Genomic DNA, 18,381 nt, shown 5'->3' with positions numbered 1-18,381 from the left:
ATCACGCTTCTTGTACTGAGGTACTCAGCTGGTGAATAAAGGAAAAGCACTCAACGTACATGGTGTATTATAACAAATTAAATGTGCGCTTTTTTGAACAATGTGTCTGTTCAGTAATCTTTCGAATGATGGGTGATGACAGCTACTAGTTTTCATTTAGTCATGGGGTACATAGTGATGTTATTTCGGCGAAAAAATTAAGCTAGAGCGCATAATAAAAGAAAATGTATAATATATATTGCGTGCTCAGGCATTCTTCACAGCGGGTTTTCAATAAGTAGATTCGACATCCACAAAATTAGTATTGTCGAATCAAGCAATGGCAGTTTGCAAAACAGCAGTTAAATATAAATAAAATTACAGTGCTGTCTCTATCAGTTCATATTCAGTTCTAGTAAACACCATTTCAGCAGAAGCGTGGGCAATTAATGAAATTACCAGGCTTCACATACATCAATCTAGTAAGTTCACAGCAATATTTGTCCCTTCCAGAAATATTTACAACGCTTCAGGCATGCTTTCTTAGTAGTGTTATAGCACAGGACAGTTTTATGGCAACTAAACGCCTAGTTCATCGCCAGTGAACGCGCCACTGTTCGTAAAGTTATTGAAGGGGAGAATTTCCGTTTTATGGTGATTTCCGAAAGTTCACAAGCTCACACGTCTCATCTATGTTATTGCCATATATGCAAATCATACAAAAATAAAGACAGGAGACCGTGTGATGGTTCCAGCAGGTAGAGAAGCGAGCACTAGCAGTTTTACTTACCTTTAAGGGCTTGTTGCATTTGTCTTGAACGGTGTGACTGTTGGGGAGGAGGTGTTGGAGGCGGTTGAGGACGTGAATTGCGCTGTTGAGAGTTAGGTTTTGAAGCAAGAGCTGGCTCTTCTGCCACGTGTAGGAAAACGGCAAATACGGCAAAAACGAACAATATGTTAAAGCTGGCCATTGCAGCCACAGTTAAAAGGCGTAGAAGACAGTATGCGGCCTGCCTGAGATTCTTATACCCATTTAGAGGCAGAATTCAGGCACATTCAATTGTTCTGGCTGTTCTATATTAAACACAATACGCGCTGCCAGTATTCACCGATGGTTGCACGCACATTTTGATATGTCGTATCTCATTTTCATTGCATTATGACAGTTCCTTCTGAGGCAGTGCCTTCGGAACGGGGTGTTATTTTTACAGAGGAAGTTCCTCGAGAAGAAACCTTGTACATAAACGATCCTGCAGTGGTAAATAGCCATTCAACATTCATGTTCGATATAACCTCACTGCGGACGTTTGCAGTGGAACCTATTGTGTTGTCTACTAGTAATGGTGGGGCACTGTTCATGTCCTTGAAATGCCCAGCGCAGGTGGTCATACTTTAATTTACCGCTGAAAAATACTCTGTCCCAGAGTATTTCTAACATTATCTCTGGGGCAATGCTGGTAGAATACTGACTAAAAGAGATTGCCTTACAGGTCCACTGCAAGGCCATCAACTGCGCTTGATCTACGTAATGTCGAAGCCGCGCACAACTTTTCCATTCAACGCTGTTAACTTTTGTTCTCCAAAAAATCATCGTTGCTTACGCGAGAATCTGAGTCCTGCAGTAGTGGACAAATGCATTGAATTTATTCCGCAGAGTTTCAGTGGTTATATATCTGGTGGTACGGTGTGGTGGAGACTGTTTCCGGCACACCCTTTGAGCTTTGCTTGACAGATATTACTCTGACTGGGGAATGTTAAGGAAGCATGTGCTCCCTACCTAAATAATGTTGGCATGTCTCATGTTAATCTATGTCAGAAGCACGAGCTGAAGGTTGTTACTGCTACATTGGAAGATCCTAGCGGTGTTTTAAAGAAGCACGACAGGAGCTAGTATCCAATTTATGCCACGAAGCATATGTGCCGAAACTTTGAAACTTGTTGCTTTATCTTTTGAATACGAATTGTAGGAACGTAATTTCTACCTAACACATTGCTATTCTGTAAAAAGAATAGTAAGGTGCTGCTATACCAGTCTCGTGCTACTATAGTGCCAAATTTTATGTAAAAAAATATGGGGTCGGTCGGGAGCGCCACCTCGCGATGCTTGTTCAAAACTGAGGGCAGGCTAGTTGCACTGCAGGAGCGCGGGCCTTTGCAGGGGCATCTTGTATGGGAGGAAGCAGTCAGACATACTGGCGTTCGCTCAAACTCGCCGAATGTCACTTACGTTCGTACTCACGGGCATTCAAAATTACCATCACTGACTGTTTTGTATGTATTTTGTACGCACTCCTGTTCATGCTCACGTCCACTCGCATACTTCGTCATTTCCTCTCACTTTATCCCACTTCTGTGAAAACAATGGAGACGACAAGAAGTCGCAGTTTCGCCCTCAAGGCGAACAATCTACTGCTATAGCAAATCGGTACACAGCAATACGAAATAAGGATAGTAGCTTTATCGGCCGTATCAATTTGGAAGCACTCACTTTCTAACTGAAGTAACAAGCATGGTGTCAGCGCGCGCAAGCAAATATAAACACATCAAACTCAATTGGCGCGGACAGTCGCTGTAAAAACGATGGCGTGAGCAAGCGCGGCAGCGGCAGCTAGCGAATTCACCTTCGTACGGTCTATCGCTTCAACGCAAAAGTGGCGAGAAGACAGCGCGCACAAAGCTATGGGCCGTTTTTACATCGCTTTCAATACACGGCGCGCACGACCGGGCAAACTACGCACTTGTTGGTGAACTCGAAGGGCCCCTTCCGTCTCGCGCTGCCTCCCCGCTTTGTTCCATATATGGCGAGCAAGACTGAGTCACGGTCGTCAATTCCCCTTGCGCCCGGCGGACTGTACACGTCGCAGATGGCTTTCAAGACAGCGGCCAGAGCGGGCGCGTGCGGCCGACCGCGTCACCCCGAGTAGAATGCCACCCCCCCCCCCCCCCTTCCTACCCGCAGCGGAGCTTGTCCCCGTCGTAGACGGCTATCAAGATACAGCGGGCCGGTGTGGGCCCGGGCGGGCGCACGGGCCGCCCGGAGGGGAACGCGCCCTTATCCCTACGCTTCTCACGGAGCCCTGCGCGTGACGCAGACGGCGTGATTCCTCTCTTTCGGGCGCTAGATTGAGCCGCGATCGCCGGCTCACCCTCGCACGCTTTCTCTCGCACATACATCATACGGCGCACGGCGGCGATTTCATCGCCCTTGGACTTTATACGGAACTTCACGACGACGCCGACGGCGACGGCAGAAATGCACTTGGAGCGTCCATGTAATTGATAGCGCAATAAAATAAGTCACTATACTCATGGGTGAGTATGCTGACCTATGTACGGCAGTCTCCCAAGCAACCAACCAATGTAAAGCCATAGAGCTGAGGACGCGGGTCCCTCACGCAAACGGCTTCTATTTAGTGCTAAGCGTGGGCACGTTATTTTACCACCAGATTACAAGAGCAAAAGCTCTGATACTTCTAAATTCAGCAAAGAAACTTGACGAAGACGCTGCAATAAATATAAATTTGATCTCTCTCGTCAAGCTCTTCTAAAAGAAATAGCTTTCTTTCACGGTCATTCAATCTGTATTTGAACATATTTAAAAAGCTAGTTATTTGATTTGAAATTTAAGCACAGGACTTTCTCCAGTACTTTAGGCGTCAAAAGAAATGAACGAATGGTTAGGTCCAAGTAAGGCTTATCGGTGGCGCTCTTGCTTTGTCGATTTTTTCAGGATCCATTTAATCTTCTCCAAGCCGCTTTGCGTATGAATGCACGCTGCGAAGTAAAGAAGAAAAAATTCGCAGTTCCGCCCGAAAGGCGAAGCACCGAGTGTGATAGCAAACGAGCAGATAGCTGTACTAAATAAGGATAATAGCTTTATCAGCCGTATAAACTTATAAACATTCGCTTACTAACTAAATTAGCAAAGACAGAATATGTAAGCGTGACTGAACGAGGACGTAGACAGAGACACAAAGACAAAACTCTCTTTGTGTGTCTGCTTCTTTCTGCATTTTTGTTCAGTCGCGCTTATACATTATATCAAGAGTTCAAAGCACATGTTTTAGCACGTGTTTTACCTAAATTAACCAGCAGGGTGTCACGCTCGCACAGGTAAATATGAATGCGTCTCGCTCGATGACAGAGGAAATTGTCTATGAAAACGCTGGAGTTGGGAATCGCGGCAGCAGCAGCGAGCCAATTGACCTCTGTGCATCTGTCGCTTCAACGTGAACGAAACGTTCAAAGCTGAGCGCATATGAAGCTACCGGCACTACGCGCACTGTGAAAACTTCGCAGATCGCTTTGAAGATGAGGACCACGTGAGGTCGTTCTTTAGACACCTCGCAGACCACTTTCAAGACACACGAGCGCCGGCAATGCGCTCGTGTATCAGAATCCGGCATGTCACACTCCGGATTCCCACCCTGCCCTACGCCGTCCGCCAAAGGCGTCTACCACGGCGTCCGCCAAAGGCGTCTACTACGGCGTCCGCCAAAGGCGTCTACTACGGCGTCCGCCAAAGGCGTCTACTACGGCGTCCGCGATTCGCGTAGTAGACGCCGCGGTTGTCTCAACTCTACACGGACCGGAGGCGAAGAAAACATCGAGGCACCCTTGCAGCCATCGGAGAAGAACGCCCCTCCTCCTTGGCCTGATTCTCCTGCCTCGTTCGCGACAGGAGAGGGCAAGAATCCGAGCCGCGTTCTTCGCTCGCGCATGCGTGATTGAACGGCGTTCACCAGTTCACCCTCACACGCCTTCACTTATACGGAACCTCACGGCGACACCGACGGCGGAAATGCGCATGGAGTGTCCATATAATTGCTTTCGCAGTAAAACACATTGAAGAAGTTGCCTCTAACAAAAGTTTTTCGTGCATACACATGCGCGTGCAGAGAACGGTAGCTTCTGAGCATTCATTGCGAAACGTAATTAGTACGTGCTTTTTTTACTTAACTACCTAGGTATTGCAATATCAATAATGCTACAGTAATAGCCCCATTCCTATATTTGGAAAACCAGCCCAATTGCCAACGACTAAGGGATGGTGAGTGCCTGTGTGTACGTTGCTGTTCCACTTGCGGGCGCTCAGTTGACGGAACATAAAACACATTTTGCGCCAAACTTGGCAAATTGTAATGTCTCTATTGCCTCACCCATTTCCTCATTTATGCTTCTTTGTTGTATAGGTGTTCGCATGCGCATATTTTCCACATCGCTCTAAGGTGCTACCAATGTCATGCTGAGCAGTGAGATCTATCGTTTTATTGAGCAAGACAAACGTTTAAACAACAAGCTACATCTTAATAAACCTGTAATTGGCGTGTGGAAATCATGCATTCACCAGCAACAGTGCTACGAGGTGATCTTGTGTCGACTTCGAATTGGACACACACATCTGACGCACAACTTCCTCCTCCGAAAAGAAAACCCACCAACCTGCGAAAAATGCCATGAACATCTTACAGTCATACATATTCTAATAGCATGTCAACACATCGACACACTGAGACGGCTGTTTTTACATAGCCTGTATAATTTGCACACTCCATTACACCCTGCCCTATTACTAGCAGATGACACCCTAGTGCCATTTGCTAACCTGTTCGACTTTTTAGAAAAAACTGATGATTGACACCAACTGTAATGTAATACAGGTTTACCTGCTCTAACGTTGCATTTCATTTTGTCTTGTGTCTGGCGCAGCATGGCCTTAGTTGCCTTTGTGCCATTAAACCCAAACTAACCAACCAACCATTTAACGCATCAATATGGCATCGTCACATCGTGTGCACTAGAGCACAGCTTGTTCCCATGACACCACCTGGAGAATTTGGAACATTGCAGCAGCTAATCTTTCCGCCGCACCACGTGGTATAAATGCATCTGAATGAATAACAGTTGAGCCATGGATAATTGCCGTGCGAGCCTCTTCTAATATCCGTCTAAGCTTGTTTGCGCACAAAAGGGTACAAACCTGCCATTATTACCCAAACGGCACCTTCATTTAGAGATGAAGGCTTTTCTTGTTGCGGGCCAAGAAATATGCCATGTGGATGTGATTGGAATGTGTCATCGCCGCAGCTTACACAATTAGGTGACTCTGCTGAATATTGCGGAAATCCTGAATTTTGTTTCATCTACATGGCTTTCTAGGTGCCATAGGTTTCATCCCTACGCCCCCCCCCACCCCCACCCAACTTGCCACAACAAACGCTACTGCAAGCGAATAATTCACTAGTGGAAATAATTCGTCTTCATAGGATGCCTGCGAAAGACGAACTACGAAAGTCGATCAATGATTTCTCAATAATGATAGGAGAGAGCCTGCAATTTATCAGCGCGTGACCATGATTTCAGGTCCTGCCGTCAGAAGTAGCCATAATGCATTTGTCTCACTACTGATAATAGAAAGATGATGATATGTTCAACCGGAATAACCGTTGAACCCTTTTTGTTCACCTGCTACATCAATTCATGTGTTAATACGCAGATAGATGAGCGAGAAATGTTTTTACGTAGTCTCTATGGAAAACCAGCTTATGCTGGCTGTTCCAGCCCGTTCATTCACCAGAGAAAGCTCTTAATGCTTCGCAAAGCAGTGCCAGCGCCGTGTGTTACTAGCCAGTCGACAACGTTTAATAAAAGCAGTAAAGCATGCCAGCAAGCCACAATAGTGATCGAATGATTGGATATCTGTGAAAACTGTAGGAGCCACGTAAGTCGCACTTTGGTTGGCGCTTGCTGATGTCACAAGAAAAATTGACCAAGTGGCAGGAAGTAAAAGCCTACATACCACGCATACCCAGAAGAAACAGCGCAACTCTGCCTTACGGTGTTGAGAATAAAGCTACCAACTAAATAAAAGATCGCATAACCGAAAAAAACATGATACAAAAATAGCCTTTTCTGGTGCCAGGAGGAGTATTAATTCGGCAGTAGGTACTTGGTATTTGTAAAGTTACAGAGCACAAAGTCATCGGCTTCCGCCTAGCTCGAGCATTCGGGGAAGCCCCAATCAATAGCATCTCCACGGCTCAACTGTGACTATATTTCGCTCAAATATCTTGTTTTAATTATTGTAATGTAATTGGCCAACAGCAGCTGTCCTGTTCCTAATTTTCGCTACTTAAACGCCCGCTATAAAATCGCATATCTATATGGAGAAAACCGAAGTGAAGATGAAGGGCATTCGGCCTGACGGGGATTCACGACGACCTAAAACAGAAATTTCAGCAAAATAAACATACGAACACAAAAAGTTCTTCAAGCAATCGCTATGCACGTACTGAATACACATGTAAGGAACCGCAACAAATATTCACAGAAACACCAAAAAGTCCATCGACATGATGTCTAAATCGATTTTTCCCGCGTGACTGTTCACACGACATATCCATACTTAAAAGCAGGTTTAAAAATCAGGGATATCTGGCCCTTTGCACGCCCAGTACACTTGATTTAAGTGAAAGGAAATGTCACACATCTGTAAATAGACGTTGATAGCGGCAGATACATGCTTGCATGTATGAATGGCAAATGCACGTATGACATGTATGCATAGCATGTATGCATGTATGCATACATACAATGGCATGTATGCAATGCAGATACATGAATAATATGATGTACAACATCATATTATTCTATTGACAAATAAATGTTTGATTTGGTGATAAGTTTCAGTAGTGAGCCGTAGAAGTTTACATGCTATAGGCGTTGTTTAAAGCCGGTATTGACGAAGTGTGTAGGGGAAGCGGGCCTATCGCAGGCGCCCACACCACCCTTCTCATTTGGTTGTCTACTTTAACTTCGCTAGGTCGGCTACACCGAAACACTCTCCACTTCTGCGTGAATTTCGCCTCCGCATTTATATAGAAAAAGCATGTTAAAGTAGGCATTGCTGTTCACTTGGAAAGCAAGCAAAAGTGACCTTCTATAATTGAGGAGAGCGTTTGATTGGTCGGTTCAAACAACGCTGTAGGTCAACGCCCGATGCTTGCGTGGGCGGTTATGCAAATTTGTCGTCAGAAATTTGGAATAAAAACAGATTGAAATAGTTTTACTCTATATGGCCTTTATGTAATATATATGCGTTTGAGTACAGTAGCAGTGACGTATCTATCAGGGGGAGGGGCAATGCTTTGCAGTTTCACGTCTTTAAGTTTTAACCCTGAAAGTATACACGTCTTGGTGGGTTTACGGCCCTGCGGTAGGAATCTCTCCGTAATCTCCGCGGTCCCCGAGGATCTTCTGAAGTGCCATTCAGCCTTGGTCGAGCGGCGCCCCCTGCGACAGATATGTATTCAGTTGTAGTGAAGTTTCTGGAGCGAATAGGAAACAATAAAAAGCATTCAAAAACACTGGTCGTCTCGGTGCTCTATTGTTTATTTGTAAATTGGCTGACATAGATACCCAATGCCACGCTTACTATGTTCTCATCTGCTCTACAGACATACACACACACACGTACACACACGTACACAAAATAAAAATCATTACAAATAGTAATGACTTTTATTTGGGTCTTAATTATGAGCGGGTCAGATATATTTAAATTGATAACTGGCGTCCATGCAACTACAGAGTCGTCAAATGAAATTTAATGCTTTATACACTGGCGAAAAACGCCTCAATGCGCTGACATGCAATATTTCGAAATTGAGGTAAGGGAACACTGGAAATAAACTGCAAAATGTGATGGAATTAAAAGCAATATAACATGGAGCATCAAAAGGATCAGAGACCTAAAGCGGGAGCATTATAACAGTACTCAGTTCACGGAAAGCCTTAGTTGAATTGAAAAAGAAATGATTATAGTGCTATGGGCGCGCGCTTTCCACATTCACATACACATTAATTTGTCAATACTGTTGGAAACACGTGCGACAATGCAAGTCAAGCTATCTTGCTCTAGGCAGTTGATGCCTGTCTGCATGATCTCTACCAAACAAACTTCATTATCACGCGTTACCGAACTACACTGATCACGGCGTGGCCTATTTTGCTGTAAAACAGATTCGCTTTTTCTTTCAATATTCAAATCTGTTGCAGTGTACATGATGTTTATTTAAAGCAGTGAACTGGGTGAGTGGGGCTATACACGGATATTAAGGAGTGTTGCTTTCGAGCACCTATGGACATCGCGATGACTCAAATCATTGTGTAGGTGATGCTTCAGTACCAGCCGACATGAGAATCAAGCCAGAAATCGTTATGAAGCGACATAAACAGAAGCATATTAGCAGTGGTATTCAACAAGTTTGTGCAAGTTCTTCTATTGATCAGCGCTGAGGTATCGCGATGTCTCATGGGCAAGCACTTTACGCCTCTAAAGATATATTTCCGGAGTTGTAGATTGTTGTTGCAAGAAAGCAGACGGGGCATTCACTAAAAGACGTGTGGAAGTTGATGAGAATAAAAAAGACGAACTTCTACCATGAAGAGCGATTGAATAACTTTGAAATATTACTAGTTGTTGTTAAGTGTAATGTACGCGTCATTTTGTGGCGACTTTATAAAGCCCACGTAGGCTGACGTAACGCATGGTTCATTCTTTGGGATAAAGTCTCGACTGATCCCTTTCCATTGCTACAAAAACTAATTACATATACCCGGCTGTCACAGATGATTTATTCTTCCGAAGTATTCGTTCGATGTACCTGTACCACTTATAAGACGTTATAATACCAATTACTTGAGAGAAAACTTATTTGACACTATCAAGAACCAACCGTTCAACTTCCTGCCAAGCGTAATGTTACAAAAACCGCGCTTGCTTTTATTTTCTGTAGCAAATTGATCTATGGTAGCAAACGATTTGCTTTCTAGTAAGCCAAGAATGCACTTTCACTATGGGGGCGAAATGCGAAAACACCCGTGTACTTAGATTTAGGTGCCCGTTAAAGAACCCCAGGTGGTCAAAATTTCCGGAGTCCTCTACTACGGCGTGCCTCATAATCAGAAAGTGGTTTTGGCACGTAAAACCCCCTAATTTAATGCACTTTCACTTATCTCAGTGATCGGGATTACGGCCTTGGAATCATTGGGAAGAGGAACAACAGAAAATATCTTTCACTTCCACGCTTAAGCACTGTGACTGAACGGGTCTAATGGATGGATGGATGGATGAATGGATACAAATTTATTGTACGTCCTTCAAGATTTAACGCGACCAGTGTTCAGGTCTCCCACGGGGGAACGTCAAGGCCGCGCCTCAACGCCGCGTCACGGGCTTGCTGCACTGCCCACGTCTGGATGCCGAGGTCTGAGCTGCACGTAGTGGTGGCCCACCTCGACGACAAGGTCTCCATAGCAGTGCTTTGATTTTTTCGACGAGAGGCACACTATTTCTATGCATTCGATACAATTAGAAAGCAACATGAGGGCACAACCACCTACTAAAGCTCATAATGTCGAAATGTCAAAATATTGTAGGCTGCCCGGCCGAAACTCCTATCTGCTACTTAACAACCTGTGCATATCTTTATGTATTCGTAATTCGGACAGCCACATTATTGTCGCTGTGCTGCGACACACTCTATTTATTTATTTCTTAACTCTCGAGGCCAATAGAGCATTATAGAGAGGAGTGGGAAGACATAATATGCCTACAGCGCAGTTTCCTAAAGTTGGCAATGTCTGTGGTAGCAGCGATAGAGGCAGTACAATAGATTTATTCTGCACTGAACACGTGACATGAAGCAGTTGAGCGGCAAATCGCCTCTGCAACCTTGAACTGATGGTCAACGCCTTGCTGAGGAAGTTTTCATACGACGAATTACGAGTTCTTTGTTAAAATCCAGGTTAGCTTAATATATTGTATATGGGAAAACATAGATGGACATTCTTGCACGGCAAAGCGAGATCAGAAGAACCAAGGGTTGATTTCGTTGATGAGACACTAGCATGACGAGAATACTTGTAGTTAAACAAAATGAAATTGACGGCACGGTTTTGAAGCCACTCAAGAACTTTGGTTAGATAAGCATTGGCTTCAGTAGGGGTTTAGGGTTGTTATATAAGAACTCCATGCGTACAGTCAACCATGAAAGTTTACGGACCATGGAATCTCAGAAAAATGTTTAATTTCCGAGCAGCCTGTAAGAATATCACAAGGTTGTTTACATGTGCTGCTAGAGGCTGTAAATGCGACTACTAAGCTGCATTGTGAGGCTGCGCGCATATACAGGTTTTTTCTCTGATTTCATCATCATCATCATCAGCCTGGTTACGCCCACTGCAGGGCAAAGGCCTCTCCCATACTTCAACTACCCCGGTCATGTACTAATTGTGGCCATGTTGACCCTCCAAACTTCCTAATCTCATCTGCCCACCTAACTTTCTGTCGCCCCCTGCTACGCTTCCCTACCCTCGGAATCCAGTCCGTAACCTTTAATGGCCATCGGTTATCTTCCCTCCTCATTACATGTCCTGCCCATGCCAATTTCTTTTTCTTGATTTCAACTAAGATGTCATTAACGCGCGTTTGTTCCCTCACCCAATCTGCTCTTTTCTTATCCCTTAACGTTACACTCATCATTCTTCTTTCTATAGCTCGTTGCGTCGCCCTCAATTTAAGTTTAATTCGTGTCTCTTAGTCTAATTTAGTTTAATTCGTGTCAATTTAAGTCTCTGATTTCGTGTTGCGCAAAATTTTGTAGCCGAATGTACATTCCATGAAAGGCTTTCGAGTATTTGAATACCAAAGAATTTATTTGATGTGACAATGACTAGGTGGCGTACTATTGAGAAGGACTATTTCTTCGTTAGGGTTACTTGAATGACGCGAGATAAATGTGCTCTTGCACTTGGTTACCTTTAGCTCACTAAACAATCTGAGCACAAAGAAAAAAATTATTCGGATCATATTAGCGTTATTCGTAGTTTGATGAAGAACAAAACTGTCAAAATAGTTTGATAGTAGACTGAATTTTATCGTGGAGGTTGTTAACAGAAATTAGAAACTGCAGCGGCCCCATAAAAGAACCATATTGCAGGCCAGCGGCGTTGACTGCAACTCTGAAACTATAGCCATTAGCAAACACATATATTGAACGATCGGAAAGAAAACATTTAATCAACTTCAGGACATTGGTATACCGTTTATGCTTGTTTAGTTTACCGAAAATTAATTCATGTGAAATAGAATAAAAAGCCTTAGCAAAATCTGTAAATATGAAGTCCATCACTTGGCCAGAATCAAGTGCCCATAATAAATCGATAGACAAGCACCAGAGTTGTATTCCGCAAGAGAAATATTTCCTAAAACCGTGTTGATGGGACGGGAAAAACGAATTAGGCTCATTAAAATCAGCTAAACGTCAGCATATACCACACGCCAATAATTTACATGGGGCATTTGTTAACAATTTTGAACGATAGCGTTAAGGCGGCGACTTCCTGATTTGTGCACAGGAACCACCTTGCCTACTTTCTAATCACGCGGTGTGTTTCAGGACTACAGTGGCGGTGAAAAAATTCACAAGAAGAAAGAGAAATACGGTAAGAGCTTGTGAAACTATCATTATAACGCGTGTTGATACGCAAAACAGTTGTTGCAACAAGAGGAATTCGGGCGCCAAAAAGTGAGGTTCAATAAACGGCATTATTATGTATTAGCTTCTCCAAAACTACACATTAGACATGTTTCATTACATGAAGACAAAAGATGCACTAAATCAGTAAGCGTGCAGGGAAATGCACCACAATACCACAACAGTCGACGAGACAACATGTTTTCAAGGTTAAGAGTACAATGCAGTGAGGAGTTCGCTAAACTTGTTTTTTAAGCCAGTACGCTAAGGCCGAAACAATTATATGAGCCAAAAAGTAACATGTGCAATGACATGCAGAAAAACTCGAAAAAAAAGGGAAGAAAAAGGTACGGACGATCAGCAGTAGGATTTATTTTACCAAAACATTTAGTATAACATCTGTGCGTGCGGTAACCAAGTGAAGGGCGTGTATTAGTGTGAAATTTATTCAATAATGAAGCCTGCCTGCTGTGGAAAAATTAAAGGCATCGCCGCCATATTTTTTTACGTGTAATGTGAAGCATTCGCCGCGCATCTTTTTCTGTGGCGCCCCTCGATATCACAACACACAGTTGTTGGTCTTTCATAACGTCCTTGAAATTTATGCACGTATTTACGATCTAGTAGAGTTAATCGTAATGAATTATTCAGTTCGATCAAGAGTGTGTGAGCGCACACAGAAAGAGCGCAGTAATAGCGGTTCAGTGTAATTTTATAAAAAGTAAAAACATTACCAATATAGGCAACAGGTGGGTTAAAATTCCCGAGCCAGTGATAGATACAACCGTGGGGAGCGTGGGCGGCTGTCTGTAAAAGGGGATCACCAGAACCCATTTCTCTACGTTAACATAAAGCGACCAAGACTCTCACGTCTTCGTTTCTTATAGCGCCTTGAAAAGATCGCTCTTTTAAAATGCTGTTCCCAACCGAGGACGTGATAATGCTTGGCAAAGCCAATAAGAACGGTAGACAATGTGCATGCCTCTTTTCATTATTATATTTGGGTTTCTTTAAAGCTGTGTGGAGGAACCGAACTTCTTTTACTGAAGTAATCAACTGGTTAATGAAGAATTTTTAACCTTTGTTTTTAACCCAATGTCCAGGATTAAAGAAAAGCTGTGGACGGTTGAGTAGTGGTAACTCTTTTTCGAGATTTAGCGGCAATCTGATCACCCATAAATGGGTCGTTGTTCATTACTGTAGGTGAGGATATCTATTGGCTCGTCGTCTCTGCTGCCTCTTTTCCCGATCACCCCTTCAGCGTCACGGTAATAACCCTGCAATGCTTAACGTAACATTTAGGCTATGCTAAGTTTGATAACTCGAAGTTTTTATTTGGGTTGAGAAAACTTAGCTCATGCTCTGTAGTGCCATTTTCAATCTAAGAGAAAGCTTTAGCTCGGGCCCAACTCCGACGCGGCCTATTCAAATACAAGTAAAACGCAAAAACGGTTTTTTGAGATAACCCCTGGACTGATATTAATGAAATCTGTTGGATTTGAGAGAGAAAGTTAAATTTAGACAGCCTGTTGGAAGCGGTATTTGGATTTAGGGCCTCAATTTTGTGTAACAATTGTCCAAAAATGTGAAAGTGGAAGAAATAGAAGCACGAAGTTTACACATTAATAGCTCTTTATCAAGAACAGATATCGCGGTTCTGTAAACAGAATCCATTAGACCATTGAAAGCGGACAAATTTGATATGTCATTTTATATCTTACGTGAATTTCTGACGTTGTATACAAGGGTTCTGCAAGAACTGTATTTCCATATTACTAAATTATTTGAGATTCATGTGTAACATGTCAATTTTGTTCGTTTTAGAAGTACTATTAGAGGCAATTAATAAAACTATGGCATCATTTTTCTTTGCCTAGTTATATAGTTGTGAAAGTGATAGTTTCAGTTTCTGGAAATTTTAGATTTTTGCCATTTTTTAACAAACGATTGACGACCTAAATCAAACTTTTGAGAGCAACAGTCCCTAGATTTTAAGTTTTTCTTTTAAATGCAACACACCTCGCCAAATTTGGGGCAGTGGTTGTGGAGAAAAACTATTTCTCCTTTTATGTGTATTTAGATAGGAACACCCGAGCTAAAGCTTCATCTTAACGGGCTGTAGCTTGTGGGGTGGACACCTTTACAAACCCGTAATGAATATGACTGCACAATTGCATTTTCAATGAACTAACAATTCTCTTTTTGTACAAATGGGCACTCTATGGCAAAGTCAAGGTTTCCAATTTCTTTCAGTTTTACGTGTGTTGTAAATGTGTTTGGATATTACAGGGTTAATATACATGTGTGTTGTCCAACAACAAAGATGAAATATTTACTTACGGACAGCCCTACGCTCTCGTCGTAACGATTCGAATGTACCATCAGCTGGAGGATGTTCATGCAACGGCGTTTCAAGACTTGGCTCGTCATGTAGACGCTGATACGGTGGAGAACGATGAGACAGCCTTTGGGAAATTATAGAAATCGCTCTCCCTGCAAAAGCGGTCTCTAGCGTCGTACACATTAGAAATGCAAGCGCGGTCGCGCTGACCGCCATCTCCATAGTTAACAGACCAAGAAGTGACAGTGTTGTTTCTGCACAATGCACGAATTTCCAAATGCTTCACTTTTTCCTTCTTGCAGATAACATACCTTATTGGTGTGCAGATGTCTTGCCCATATATCTATATTTCATCGCCTTTTTTCATGAAAGTATCAACACATATTTTGTAAGAAAAAGTATTCGGGAAAGGGCGTTATTGCTGCACGAGTAGGTGCTGGAAGAAGTAAAACCTCAGAGATAAACGTGCCAGTAGCGTGAAACAATCGCGCAGTGTCACGTCTCGATGTTTATTCGCGGCACAAGATTGTATTGTGCATTATCCTATTGTCAACCAGCAATGAAGTGTCGTCTCTCTTACCTCGATGACAAGCCAAGGCGCCAAAGATTGAATACTACCGTTCCCAAGCATGTGTGGACCAATGGATTTCATGCGGGTTTCCTGTGGTCATACCGGCGAAATGTTACAACAAACAATCAGAAAACAATGCTTTCGGCGAGTAAGGTCTCAATACCTGCAATGGTTGTTTAGTCACTTTGGCGTCGCACTGCTAAGTACGAGGTCCCGGGATCAAATCTCGGCGACGCCGGATACATTTTGGTGAGAGCGAAATAGAAATAATGCTCGCCTACCGTACGTTGGCTGCAGCTAGAAAAAAAAAACGACTGCGACGCCACGTTAGGAGCGCTTCTCGATGGAGCAGACCGGGCATGGTGAACACCTGCTGCTGCAGTAGGTGTCCAGTTGTTGAGTGAGGGGAGAAGGCGTCGCGGCCACGCCATGCCATCTTCGCTCTCGCTCTCGGAAGCCTGTGTTACACGCGTCTTCCTTGTCCAACGGCTATTGCTGTTGGTGCCTGGGGCTAGGCTGCAAGGGGTCCAGCGCCCGAGGAAAATCTTCCGAGATTCTCGGCAATGGCCCTGGCCCGCTCGACGGCCCGCTCCTAGTCTTCGGGTGCATCGCTGAGGAGGGCGGCTTGCCATCTCTCAGCGAGACGCCCCGCTTCAGAGGGTCCTGCTGTCGTCTTCCCCCTTCCGCTTGGTCCTTCTTCGTCATGGCGTTGGCATTCCCAAAGCACATGGGTCGTATCGGCCCGTTCGTGCTCGCGCCACGGGCAGCCCGGCGACGGGTGCAGCGCGAACCACAGGCGGTCCAGGTGGTAGGGGTGCATTGTAAGAATCGGTTTAAGGGAAGCATTGTTCGTGTTACTGAGGAAGACTGCTTTTCTTTAGGACCATTAACAAGTACAAAACACACGACCTTATTGGACACTTTTCACCGGGAAACGCGTCATTCATCCCAAACCGGGGGTACTCCTACCTGCAGAGCCACGTCTGACGACAATGACGACCACAGATTGACGACAACGAGATGTGAAGAGGGTAATATGGCTATGGCATGGCGACAATAGGATGTCAACGCTTTATTGACGGCGACGGAACGACCCCGACATAATAACGACGACGATGGCGGGACAACGAGGAAATAACGAAGGTGGCCTAATGACATAGACATTAAACAATGAAATCACGGCGTTGTAATAGAAGCTGTCACATTACCTTGACTACATAATCTCGAAAACATGACGACGATGGAATGACGAGGGTCGATTGATGCGAGAGCATAATGTAACTGTTTACCATCCAGAAAATGTACAGTAAATTTTGAAGAACAGAGTAGGGTGGTGTTCTAGAATAATGTTGGCCACCTGCAGTTCATTATCGTACTTCGAAATTACGGTACACGATCATTGTTTTTTACATTTCACCCTAAACAATATGAGAACACATGGTCGGGAATTGAAATGGCGAGCTCATGCTCAGCAGAGAAATATCAAAGCCACACAGCCGCCAAAGCGGCTTCGGCAAATGACTGACGACGTCGAATTCGCGACAGCGGAATGATGACGACGGCAATGGAACAAAAAAAATGACAACGTCGAAAAAAAAGCGACGAAAAGACGACAAAGGAGTGATGACGGCAGCATAATGACGAATGCATCACGACGATGGTTTCGCGATGACTGCGCGATGGCGACGCAATGACAATGATTTATTTCATAGTTTATTTCATAATACCTCTAAAGGCCCCCGAATGGGTATTACATAGAGGATACGGATACATGAAAATATGCGAGCTTTGCGCGTCACCGATGGAAGGATGACTCCAGCATGGTTGCGAAGGAATCATGAAGATGGGAGTGAAGGACGACAACATCATGATGACGATGGCCTGAAGAGGAAAGCGCGTTTTAAGGGTGCTGACAACCAATTTTTATGGTATCTCTATTTGTTTTTATACAATAGAAAGCTTACCAGTCAGAGTGTCTAATCCCCAAGGGTAACACGGAAAACGCTGTGGCTTATTTTTTATTTGCATTTTTCAATCTGCATTGCGGATCTAGTCGTTCACTGCAAGCATGCTGAAGACGGCGATAGGTGAACGCGATATCGATTATGCGCCGGAGTTTGTGGGAGGCAGAGGACGAGTGTGGCCGTAACTGTGAAAAAATATTATTCTGGTTATAATGTCGATGACCCTCCCATTCATCTGCTCTGAATGGTTAAAGTAGTAACTGCTTTGGTATTTAACCAGTCAAAGCGAAACCAATCGGGTCGAAAATGAAACGATGCCTTTACACGTGATACGCAGTTCAGCGTGTTGCCGTAACCGTGCGTGTGCTTTTGATTTCCGAAGCACAGAATAAAACACAAGTGTCCAGTAGTGTAACAACTGCAATATTAAGCATTACTTATCTGTACTTAATAACAGTCGACTTGCGTACAGTAATCTGATAGACCACATCCCAACTATACATTTTTCACCGCCAGCCTCGGCACTTACTGGTTTTTAGACATTCTTTGCCAATATAAAATTCTAATTCCTACCTAAATCGCGAACAGCGTGCTGAATTCTATCGCTATAAATCATGACCATTTCAATTCTATCACCGTCTTCCCACACATTCTGGCCAGTTAGTTTTCAGTCGATTTAAAACATTATCTTTTCTTATCTCCTTCTTCAGCTTCGCGTTGTCAGCACCGACTGCAACGCGGACCTCAGCACCGCACCATACGGTGTTTCCACCAGAGAAGGAAGAGATTGCGTTGACGAAGTATAGCTCCGTTCCCTGCAACACCAACAGATGCACCACGGGTGGCGGAATTTACCGATTGCTCCCACAGTGTCGCCGTAGTTTTGCCGGTAGGCGATCACGCATCGCTTTGTTTTTTATTCGTGAGTCGATTTCTGCGAGGCCGTTTGCCGGCGTGTCCTGCAAATCCGATGGCGTTTGCGGGAGC

The 18,381-nt window shown here is 44.0% G+C and overlaps 1 long non-coding RNA gene across 1 annotated transcript; it reads right to left on the bottom strand.

Moving 5' to 3' along the window:
* Nucleotides 1–8,039: 8,039 nt before the first annotated feature.
* LOC140213015 (uncharacterized) lies at nucleotides 8,040–15,283 on the bottom strand. Its single transcript, XR_011889952.1, has 2 exons — nucleotides 14,859–15,283; nucleotides 8,040–8,271 (listed from the first exon to the last, which is right to left on the bottom strand). It is a non-coding gene; the product is annotated as an uncharacterized lncRNA (long non-coding RNA).
* Nucleotides 15,284–18,381: the final 3,098 nt, after the last annotated feature.

The sequence above is a fragment of the Dermacentor andersoni genome, chromosome 8 (assembly GCF_023375885.2).
Source record: "Dermacentor andersoni chromosome 8, qqDerAnde1_hic_scaffold, whole genome shotgun sequence".
In the NCBI taxonomy this organism is placed as follows: domain Eukaryota; kingdom Metazoa; phylum Arthropoda; class Arachnida; order Ixodida; family Ixodidae; genus Dermacentor; species Dermacentor andersoni.
This window is presented reverse-complemented; position numbering and strand designations above follow the sequence as displayed.